At 41.2% G+C, this 12,042-nt stretch overlaps 1 protein-coding gene across 5 annotated transcripts in view; it reads right to left on the minus strand.

Annotated features, from left to right (window-relative positions):
* The window catches only part of sema6e (sema domain, transmembrane domain (TM), and cytoplasmic domain, (semaphorin) 6E), a 173,675-nt gene that overhangs the window by 89,701 nt on the left and 71,932 nt on the right, over positions 1–12,042 (minus strand). For all 5 annotated transcript variants that reach the window (XM_015605915.3, XM_015605917.3, XM_015605916.3 and 2 more), the window contains one exon: positions 9,059–9,239. The gene's annotated coding sequence lies outside the window, so the exon portion shown is untranslated. The remainder of the gene's footprint in view (positions 1–9,058; positions 9,240–12,042) is intronic.

Here is a 12,042-nt window from a genome sequence, read left to right on the forward strand (position 1 = left end):
TGCTCATAGCGATCATTTGATTAACTCTATAAGAAAAAACAGATTGCAGGAGCTAGGCCTTATTCAAGTCGACAGAGGATAACGGAAACGTCCGTTAAATGAGGAAAATTAATGAAATGGTGCCATGTGGGAAAGAGGTCTCATGGTGACAAAGAAAATATCACACTTGTCTCAAATCTCATAAGAGTTGAAATGATTGTTCTTAGATGTAGATAATAGTCAAATTAAAGATGCCACAGATTTATTTAGTATTTTATCCTCTTATCCTTACCTTTTTCCCCTTATATAAATGAGTTACATAATTAGCGTAAATGGTTAAATTGCTTTCTGATGCCTACATAGAAGCTTTATGATTTTTGTTGGGGCAAGAAATACCCAGATTCAGTTTTTATCCTAGAATGAAAAAGTGATTTTCTTTGTATAGTGGGTTCAGAGCTCAATAATTTGATGTGCTCTGCTCTGATTGGCCATTTTATAGCAAGGCATCGATTTACACAGAAGCCATGTAACAAGAACACTGCAATTATTTTTGCTAATTTTAACAGTCAGTGTTTATATTTAAAAATCAGTGTTTATACTCTGGTGGCATGGCTAGAGTTAGCTTTTAGCCTAGAACAAATTCCTCAGCTTTTGTGTTCTTGTACCCAGTGCCCAGTTTTTGATTTCTTCCTCAGATCAGGCCTAACTGGACTGTTACAAAACAGTTTTGGGGTTTTGGAATCAGTCTGTTTTATAGTTCTGTTTGGTTATGCAGAATTTTCTTTTCTTTTTCAGAAAACAGAATTTAATATTCACAGTATGCCAACTACTTTAATAGGGGTGAACCCATTACAGGAACAACAATTTTAGGCAAACTCAATTTGTATAACTCTGTAATAGAAAGAATAATAAAACAATACATTGCAAAAGCTACATATGTGCTTAAGGACAAAATAAATATAAAGTACCATGAATTGGGATTTAAAAGTTCAGAATGTTTTCTGGGCATAAATGGGTTGTACTGTTTTTTGTAATCAGGAACTTATCACCCACCTTCAGGTTAACTACAGCTCTAATATCTGAAGGCATTCAAATCCAGACATCAGATATTATGGAAATCTAGTGTTTAGGTCCTCTTAGAAGTGTGGCGAGTGTTACTGCAGCAGAAACATGACAAACTTCTTGGTAATATCCTTGATGTCAGAAAAAAACTCTGGATGAGAAAGTGTCTAAACATGTTTGGACTAAATTGACCATCTGTCTGGACGAGTGACGCATCAAACTAGCAAGGGAAGTTATATCAAGTAAACGTCTCTTATCTTCTGCTGGGCACCTGCTGATGCCTGAAGCTGAAAGAGCCTCAAAGAAGGACCTGTATTAGCAGCTTGCCTGTATGGAACAGAAACACACACACATACACAGACGTGCTTGGAAATGTATGGCATCCACATTTACTTTCGCGTACAATCACTGTGGCAAATGACTGTTTCAGCCTGTGCTAGAGGAAAAAAAGGATCAGGGCCTGCAAAGGGCTTAAATTCTTATCTCAGAACAGATTTCTGTGTGACTCTCTCTATGCCATCACTACTTTCCTCACTAGAGTCGCAGCAGAGGGTATTTTCTGAGAAGAAGAAGAACAGGGTCAGAGTTTTGGAATGATCTCCAGCTCGGGGGAGTTGGATTAGTGAACTTTTTAAAAAGACATCTGAGTGGTTTGCCTAAAATCGTAAAACACCAGACAGCAGGCTTCCGATAAGCATTTATTAAGAATTATGACATAAAAAATAGATTTGGGAAAAGCAAAACAGGGGTTTAAATGTCAGTGTTACTGTTCAACACAACTCACGTTGAGACACAAACACACCCTGCACAAAAGCGGCCTCCTCGTGTGGTTGTGAATGACCTGAGGAGGCCTGCAAGAGACATGATGTACTGACAGAACGGCTCCCACAGCGGCTTTGGGAGAATCCCGGCGGATGCATCACATCTGAGGATCAATACTGCACTTAATGCGCCACTCTCTCTGAATATCAATGGGCCGTGGGAAAGCGCTTTTAGATTCTCACAGCAGATACCAGCTAAAGCCCACAATTATCACCCAGATACAAACACACACACATATACACACACGGCCTGATTTGATTTTGGCTTTCTATTTTTATTCACAAACTTCAGTATTCTGCGAGGTCTGGGATTTGTAGGCCATATTGTTCTTGCACTTACATCTTCAACTGTTGCATGAATTATGGAATTTAGTTATTTTGCTTCTGTTTTAAATGTGAATTCATCTGATTTTCCTGGTCAGGATCATGGTGGAATACAGAACTTAGCTGGAATAAATGGGTGTAAAAAAGCAGGAATACTCCCTGAACAGGGCACCAGTTCTTTGCAGGGTAACACCACACCCATCCACTCATCATTATTAGGCAATTTAGCACAGCCAGCTTATATAGAATGTGGGTTTTTGAAAGGCGGAAGGAAACCGGAGCACTTGATGAATGCTAGCAAGGTTACACCCACACACACACACACACACACACACACTACCAGATGTGCCACCATGCCACCCACTTAATATAATAAGAAAAGAAAACACACCTTTCCAAATCTCTCATAGTTACAGACTGTAGGGAGAATCAAAATCTCAGGCCTCTGAAGCTGTAAATTACATACATATACATACTTATATACTACTGGATGAGACACCATGCCACCCATGTAACTACATAATATAGAAAGTGGGAGGCAAATGGAAAACCCAGAGGAACCCAAATGGACACAAGGAAAACACACACCCCTCCAAACACCTCCCAGACAAAGGATGTAGCAAAGGTCAAACCCACAACTACAGATGTATACTACCTGTTGGGCCACCAATTTAATAACATACTAACACACTTAATTTATTAGTAATAATAGAACAATAAGACAAATCTAAAATATGTTAATTCTATATTCTGTACTGTATTTTTACTACGATATAATGTGGTTTATTAAATGCAATTAACAGTAAATGGACAAATACATCATAACAAGATGTGACATGGCAACAATTTGTCCAAAATATGCTGCTTTGATTCCCAAACTAAAACTACTAATTTTCATCCACACATGTAAAGCACAGAGTCAACGCTACACACCAGCTCTTCACAACATTTTATGATAAACTCTGCAGCAGTGATCAGTTTTGCAGCCTGTGCAAAACTGTGTCAGAGTAAATATAGAGGGTACATTAGCAGTGCTGTTTATGCCAAAGGCTTTATACTTAATATTCTCCCAGCAGCAGGCCGAGAAGACTTGCGCCTTACAGCGCAACCCGTGTCCTCTGTTGCTCAGGCCTGGCATCGGGCACCAGCAATTTGTTCCCAGATCATGTCACTGCTCCATGAGCAGCAGGGCTGCTGCTGGCTAGTAAGTGGATAAACCTTCCTCTACTCCCCGCCTCCGTGTCTCAGAATGACTGAGGCAGAAAGGCGCGAGTGTGAGTGTGTGTGTACTGCAGTACGGAGAACTCGCGTGCCTGCATGAGTCTGTGAGAATCTGTGATTGCACGCCTGCCCATCAGTCAGTGTAGCAGTACAGGCAGGCCGTGTGCCAGCGCACGCGTGTGTCTGTGCATCTGTGTACGCCGGGATTCCAGAAGCGAGACATGTGCGGCCGTGGAAGATCAGCTCCTGTCAGAAGAGAGGGCGCCGTGACATACTCTTCCTTCTGCAGCCATCTGTGCCTCCTCCTGCCTGCTGCTCCCAGAGTGCCGGAGTGCAGCGTCGCCCTCTTTTAACATTCAGCTCCAAACGGGGCCCTGGGGAGCACGCAGGAGGGCCCAGCCCACCGAGGGGCCACACCGCTTAAAATTCACAGTCATGGAACGCTAACCACAAGTGAGGCGACTCGAATCCCGAGTGGGACCAGGCAAGGTGCCCTTCAGTGAGACTGTACACACCTGTGCTGCGTCTTAGATTTAATACTTTCCTTTTATATTGCACTTTAATGTTATGAGCATATTATTTGTACTAAAAAATGCAATAACTTTAAAGACAATCATATAGTTCTGAGCGAGATCATACAAAAAACTTTTAAAACTTTACGTTAGACCTGAAATCTTTCCATTAAAAGGTTCTTTAACAAGCAAGCCAATGGTGGCATCCTTCCAAAGAACCATTCTCCAGACCTTTATTTTTAAAGCTGCAGCTGCTCTTAATGCCAGTACTGTGGTCACAATGGAAAACAGAGCAGAAAGTGTGCTGTACGGTTTATAGTGATGTATTAGTGTGTTCTTTGGAGTTTGGACTTCCATTAGGGAACTGCTCTGGTTCCCCAAAGAACTTTTCAATTCAATTTAAAGAAAAAAATAAAAACTACAGTAGAAGGTTCTTCAGAAACTAAAAGTGGTTCTTCATCGGTGTTACTCCAAATGACACCATTATTTTGAGGAATGTGGCCATATAGAATGAGAACAAGACCTATTCTACTGTTAACACCTGGATGATGTATTAGTAGTTATTCCTTTTTTTCACTGGATAAAGTCCAAGTCCATTCTAAGCTAAAAGTATTGTACCAAGTATGAAAGCATATTTGGAAAGCTTTTTAAAAGGTTTACAGGTTTCAAAATCTGCTGGTGCACTTTGCTTATATCTAAATATTTGAGAATGTAATAAAATGTCTTAAAATACTGCCGAGCCCTACTTCATTGTTACAAGCCGACTGTCATATGCAGATAAAGGGGTGGAGCCATTAGGGATAGATGCAGATTAAAATAGCTAACATAAAGCAAGAATACCAATTAAAAATAATTCATATGCAAAATGTTTGGATTCAATTTAATCTGTATTTGTGTGATGTAGACAATTTAGGACCTGTGTGAAATCACATGGTAATCAGTCATTTCCTTGCAGCACAAACTGTTAGGGTTTAATTTGAGACAACATTACGACACTACTGAGCCAGCCACTAGATTAAGAGGTAACAGGTGTATAGTGCAAGAGCACAGCACTTGAATTCAGACAGAGCGCTAATTTTCTCCTGCCGTATCGTCCTTCATTTCTCTAATAGCACTCACTCAGCGCCGGCCTGGCACCAGCCTTGTATGAAATAATATAACGTGAACAGAATCATAAATTAAATATTGCAATTTGTGATGGTAGTTCAGTGGTCTTGGCAATAGCTAGAGGCCAAAGGTTTGAACTCACAGTTGGATGCTGCCACTGAGACCATTAACCCCAACTGCTCCAGGGGAATTGTTCCTGTAGCGGAATAACATTAGCAAAAACTGAAAAGCAGTGAGAAAAATGTGAAATTGCACAGAAAGCCTCTTCTAGCACTGCCACCTATGCAGATACTGAAGTCACATAATGAGGGCCTGCTTGGCACCTAAAATGACTAATTTCCCATTTGGTTAAGAGTTCAAAACTGAGATGCAATATTTCTTATGATCTGAATATGTTGGAAACAGCTATTGATCTATTGTAGATTAGTTTCTGGGGAAGGAAACTAATCTACCGTATTTTTCGGACTATAAGGCGCACTTAAAAACTTTTAATTTTCACAAAAATTGACAGTGCGTCTTATAATACGGTGCGCCTTTTGTATGGATTTTACTCGTCAGGTTGTAAGGAGCAGTAAACACACACTCCGTGCAGCGTTATAGAGAGTTTCAGTGCTATACAGAGTCCAGAGCCGTGCAGCTCCGAGGCTGAGCAGCAATAGCATTAGCTAGATGCTAACCGCTAAGCTAGCTAGCTTATTCACTGAGATCAGTATTATCTAAATTTTACTCGTCAGGTTGTAAGGAGCAGTAAACACACACTCCGTGCAGCGTTATACAGAGTTTCAGTGCTATACAGAGTCCAGAGCCGTGCAGCTCCGAGGCTGGAGCAGCAAATAACATTAGCTAGCTTATTCACTGTTCAGAGATCAGTATTATCTAAATTTTACCCGTCAGGTGTAAGGAGCAGTAAACACACACTCCGTGCAGAGCCGTGCCGCTCCGAGGCTGGAGCAGCAAATAGCATTAGCTAGCTTATTCACTGTTCAGAGATCAGTATTATCTAAATTTTACCCGTCAGGTGTAAGGAGCAGTAAACACACACTCCGTGCAGAGCAGCAATAGCATTAGCTAGATGCTAACCGCTTAGCTAGCTAGCTTTTTCACTGTTCAGAGATCAGTATTTTCTAAATTTAGCACTTTTAATACTGCTGGAGCAGTATTATTAGAGTTAGATGCTAATCGCTAAGCGTTCACCGTTCAGAGGTGAGTTATCGGCCTGTAAGTCTGTGCTGCTTTGCCTGGCTAGCATTAGCTAGATGCTAAGCGCTAACTCTCTCAGAGGTGAGTTTTATCAGCCTGTAATCTGCTTGTTTACAGTGTTAAAACAAGCTACGGGGGACGAATCGCTAGCTAATATCTCACTGTCTTACCAGAACACGCAGGATTACTCAGTGTAACGCTGTCGTTTAAGTTTGGGTTAACTTTACTAGTTTAGGTGACTAGCTAGCGTGCTAGCGGATAGCTATGCTAACGCTGGTGCAGCAAGCCTTAGTGGACATCTGGAAATCTAAGCTTACTGTAAATAAACTGAAGCACGTTACTCACCCAAATAAACAGTTTTCAGGAGAGGAATCTGTGTAGATTAATATCCAGCACTCGTTTGACTTTGAAAGAGCTAGATTTATATATACTGAGACGCTCCACCGGCAAGCGAACACCCCCGGTGAGAACCCCCGGGGGAAGGGAAACATGGCGCCACCCCTGTTCACTTTGATATAGGCACCCTTTCTAGTGTCACTTAACGCGCCTTATAATGCGATGCGCCCTATGTATGGAAAAATAGCAGAAAATAGGCGTTCTTTGATAGTGCGTCTTATAATACGGTGCGCCTTATAGTCCGAAAAATACGGTACATTAGTTCTACAATCTTGTTTAGATTTTTACCACACTTATATAATTGTTTAACACAAAATCAAAAAAGTACTAAACTTAAGATATAGAATGGATATAAATGTAAAAAAGTGTAGTTCATTCTGTAATTAAGTAAAACCATATAAAACGAATGCATACCAAAAAAAAAAGTCAATATTTCATAAGAATAAAAATTTTCGCTCAAGATTTGCATCCATCAAAACTGTCCAGTGAAGACGGCTGCTCCCCTGTCTCTCTATTTGTCCGTCACAGGTCAAGCCAGAGACTCGTTTTTTTGTTTCTTTTTTCTTCAGAATAAGGATGGGAAAGCTATTCTTGCTATGACGTGTCTATGATATGGAGAGAATTTCACACATATCTCGATTCTGCTGAAAAAAGACAGCAGTCCATTGTCTGAAAGTATAAGGTGAGAGAAAAGATTAGCAAGGAGTGTGACAGTCACCCATTCAGGTCACAGCCCGCTGCTTCTTCACGCCTTTACGCCCACTCTGAGCCAGCCCCTCTTCTATTCTACTGCCCGACAGCTCTCCAATCACAGCCATTATAGCAAACTCTGAAAAATCGCACTCTGTCAGTCTCCCAGCCTTCTGCCTCCACCACTGTCCACAGGGCCCCTGCCTATTCCATTCCAAATCATTTCCACGCCAGACCATCTGTATTGTGCAGAACGGACCTTCGGGGGCCACAACGTATGTGATGTAGGCCAGCTCGAGAGCGTAACATTCTGACTGGCTCTTTGTGCTCTCCAATGGCCTTTAAATCAAAAAAGGGGCTTAGAGGACAAAAAGGGCAGAGTGGAGAGAGAGGTGGAGGGATTGAATTCGAGGCCCAGTCACTTGTCTAACAGTAATGAGACGACCAGGCGTTTGGCAAGTTACAGTAGCAGGAGTACAGATTTATGTTAAAATGTTTTAAAGTATGGAGAAGGTAAAAAGGTTAAGCTGTTAAAATCTGTAAAAAAAATAAATAAATAAATAAATAAAATAAATAAGCTGCGTTTATAGATGTCACTACGCAAAACCAAGCAAATTTTCTGACAATTCTGCACATTTTAAATTCCAAGCTGGACACATTTCTTATATACTGAAAAATGGGCATGTCCATGACAATATGTACATCTGCTCATCTGTGTAAAAGCACTGACACATTTCATTTATGCCTCAGAATTGTACATATAATCATCCCATTACTGAAAGCCTTTCGAGAATATGGAGAAATACTAGCCAAATGAATAAAGCCAGGTGCTATACCTGACCAGGAAGAGCAGGTCGCAGGTCAGTGGAAGCTGATGAAGCTTCATGACCAGCCAAAGAGAGCAACTGGAGAAACCAGTGAAGTTATCTAGGCTTAATCTAGGCTTCTGCTATCCAGTAAGAATAAGAAATACAAGGTGTAAACGTTTTAGCTAATTTTGCAATTGTAGCAAATAAATAAACCCAAAAATGTGGGTCCTAATGTTCACACTATTTTTTTGTAGTCACGAGTAGTAAGAATTTCCATTATTCTTAACTCCTCAGATGAATATATGGATAAGGTTGATAGTGTCAAGCTGTTTTAAAATGCATAGATTACTGACTCAAAAATGACCAAATATTCATAGTCTTTCAGTTACACAAAATATGTCAAGATATTGTAATCTAACAAAGAAAATCAAAAAATGTAACATTTTGTTAAACAGAATATGATTTGTTTTACAGAGGATCACAAAACACTTCCTATTCTGATTCTATTCCCCTGAAGACACTCAACTTATGGATGCAGAACAGTGTGAATGAGAGGAGCCGTCACAAGCAGACCGTCTGAAATGACCGTCAGGTCTGCTGCTCAGCTGATGCAGCCTGGCCTCCTACAGAAGTCAAACTTCATTAGAAGAATCTTCCTGGAGTTAGAGCTTGTGTGAAGCAGCAGCAGCTCAGCCAGGTCAGCAACCCACACCTGAGCAGCTGGCTGTTGCTGGGGCAGTGTAAACTGAGGAGGTGTCTGGAATTGATTGTGTCAGCCAGGGGGAAACGGCACAAAATCTAAGCTACCGTGTCCAGCATCATGGGCCAGTGAATCTGAATCACAATGAGGAAGATGAGGAGGAAGAGAGAGAGAGAGAGAGAGAGAGAGAGAGAGAGAGAGAGAGAGAGAGAGGGAGGGAGAGCATTCTTTACTCACTGTTATCGTCTGGGTGGTAGCACAATCCGACAGAGTGAGTCGTTTGGTCTTCCCCTCAGGATTCAGCAGAGGAATGTCAGAGGAGATGGAAGATGGTTTGTGGACTGGTGTAGAGGGGGATGGGGAGCAGGGGGAATAACCCCACAGCAGGGCAGATCTTCAGCAGTCCTTGGCCAAGATCCTGTGCAAACAGAGAGAAGGAGAGAGAGGATTAATTTATGCTGTTGTTGTTACTATTAACCTGTCACTAACACTATTAATTGCTATTAATTCTACATAGATTATTCAGCTTTAACTTATTAAACTCTTGACTGAGGTCCAAACTTCAGTTCTTTACTCTCATTACTAGAACAATGCCACAATCAGCGCTATTAACATAGAACCCTATGGGACTCTACAAAAAAAGGGGGGAAACTAATTCATGCCTTATTCAACACTTTCTAAATTCAGACCAATGACTAAACAACACACATAGGGTTTACTGTGTTAACTCCTTAACACTCCAAGGCCTGTTACAGACTAAGGTATTCATAATTAATCATTCATAACTGCAGAGACTTCTAAGGAAACTGATTGTCGGAACCTGCCTTCAGTTATAGAACTGTGTAATGATGCATTCATCCTGCTGGGTTATTGGTTACTAAACAGTTAAAGGATTAAAACATTTACTATGCTTTACCTAAGAGATATGAGCAACCTGATCATATGTCTCACAACAATAAGCTTACTTTCTACTTATTTATCAAATCCATCAACTGATTAGATGTTCCACAACATACAGTGCATCCTTAAAATTCAATTCTGGAATTTTGTGTTCCACTTTAAATGGAGCAGAGGTTACAAAATGATGTAAAACCATGACAGATAGCCAGAACTTACTTGAAAAGACAGAAACAGAATGTGAGACACAGGCAGATACACAGACAGAAGGAGAAAAAAGAGAAAAAGAAAGAGAAAGCAAGACAGAAAGGAACATATTGAGAGAGAGGGTAGGGAGGGTAAAGGATTAGAAATTAACATACATCAGGATTGAGCCATGTTGGAAAATGGTAGGTTAATAACCCTGTGTTTGTGGCAGGAAAGTGCTGGCAGTAGACATGAACTGGTCAGTGACCCGTGACAGAGGAAGACCCACGGCCGGCCAAATGTCCTCTTGCAGAAACCTCTCCACTTATTCTTTCTGTCAAAACACACCAGCAAACACGCATGCACACTCTACAGAGCTCTAAACACTACCAGATGTTTCTGCAAGAGAGCACAACTCCCACCTCTACAGTCAGCGAGGAGCAGAACTCCACTTTCTGAACTCATTAACCCTATTTAATCTCTCTCTCTCTCTCTCGCTCGCTCTTGCTCTCTCTCTCTCTCTGTGCTGATTATCCCAAGCCACTGCAGCAGACTGTGCCATACAGGCTATACAAACAAAGTTTATTAATACTCCTATTATTAAAGCATGACTAAAGGATAAGCACGTTCTATATATAGCTGAGGACTGTGCAACCAGACAGCACACTCCAGCTCTGAGGCAGCCCTCGTTTTACAGCTTCCAGTGAGAAGCAGACGCCCCAGGATCAGTGTCAAGCTAGTTTGAGAATTCCTATGCGCAGGCTTAGCCCAACTCATTAAGCAATCACAAAGTTTTACACACAGCCGTTTATCCTCAGCAGCCCACCCCCTCGCTGAGGACTGGGGCCCACTCGCCGAATTTCCCGGAAGCGTGTTTGTGCAAAGCTAGCATATTCTGACCGCTGCTCGCTGCGCTAACCGCTCATGACTAATAGCATCTGGTTCAGGCATCTGCACCCACCACTATCACCATCACCACCACCACCATTCAGCCTAAGATCCTTTATTGGTACCACCATATTTAGTTACAGTAAAGTGTAGACTGCAGCTCTAATTGAATAGTTGTTTGAATATAAGGTCGACAATGAATCACGCTGTCTCCTATTCCCCTGGACCCCCGCTGCTCGCTGGGAGGAAGTCGAACTGCAGGGCAATCTGGAAGGCCTGTGCCGAGGTCTGAGTCATTCCACTTAGTGCAGAATTCAGAGCCGGCAGAGGCAACAGTAAAGACGGTTAATTTTCCTTATTTGGGTAACATCCATAATACTAACCCCACATGTTTAAACTGCCATTCATCAGCAGTGATACTTAAATAGCCCACAAATAAGCACTTGCTGTACAGACTAAGCCTAGTGCTGCATTAATAGTGGCGCGGATATGCGTACAGCACTTTTAGGATGTGTTACTGTCACGATATAGCCCAGGCTTGTTTAGAGTACAGAGGAATTTACTGGGTTTCTGCGCCGGATGTTTGCTCAGTAACACCTCATATGGAATGATGTCAGGTATGATGTTCAACAACAACACTGTCACACAGGATGTGTCCACTTTCAAGCATCTAGAATATGGTTGCAGAACAGGGCGTGTGTGTGTGTGTGAGAAGGAAGACAGTGTCATGGGAAAAGGGCGTTTTCATTTAAATAGTGATGTCACCACTGGCACGCGTAGGTCCATTTACACACTTATTACACTCCCACTCCCTCTTGTGTGTTCGCCTGTGTGTGTGTTTGTTATTGTTAAACAGTATGAGAGCATTTCCTTAGTGTCCGTATGACCATTTAATAGGAGACACTAGAACTGTTTTTGACTGGACGATATACTGTCCCAGAAATTATCGAAATAAACAGTATCATGGCCATTTTATGCCACCAATCAAATAATTTAACATCGAATATAGTAAACTATTAATTATACACAATTAATAAAACAGAAATAAAATAAAAGCACATTTAAAAAATCTATGCTCTGGCTAGGGGTGGGTGATATGGCCCTAAAGTAATATCACTTTATCTCATGGTATTTTTGTGATAACGATACTTTTGGCGATATGACAAAACACTGAATTAAAACAAAATAAAAAAAAAAATAATAAAAATTACATTTTATTATTGTGTACGATATGATATGGCACACATAAT

Source organism: Astyanax mexicanus, chromosome 6, assembly GCF_023375975.1.
Source record: "Astyanax mexicanus isolate ESR-SI-001 chromosome 6, AstMex3_surface, whole genome shotgun sequence".
NCBI classification, from domain to species: domain Eukaryota; kingdom Metazoa; phylum Chordata; class Actinopteri; order Characiformes; family Acestrorhamphidae; genus Astyanax; species Astyanax mexicanus.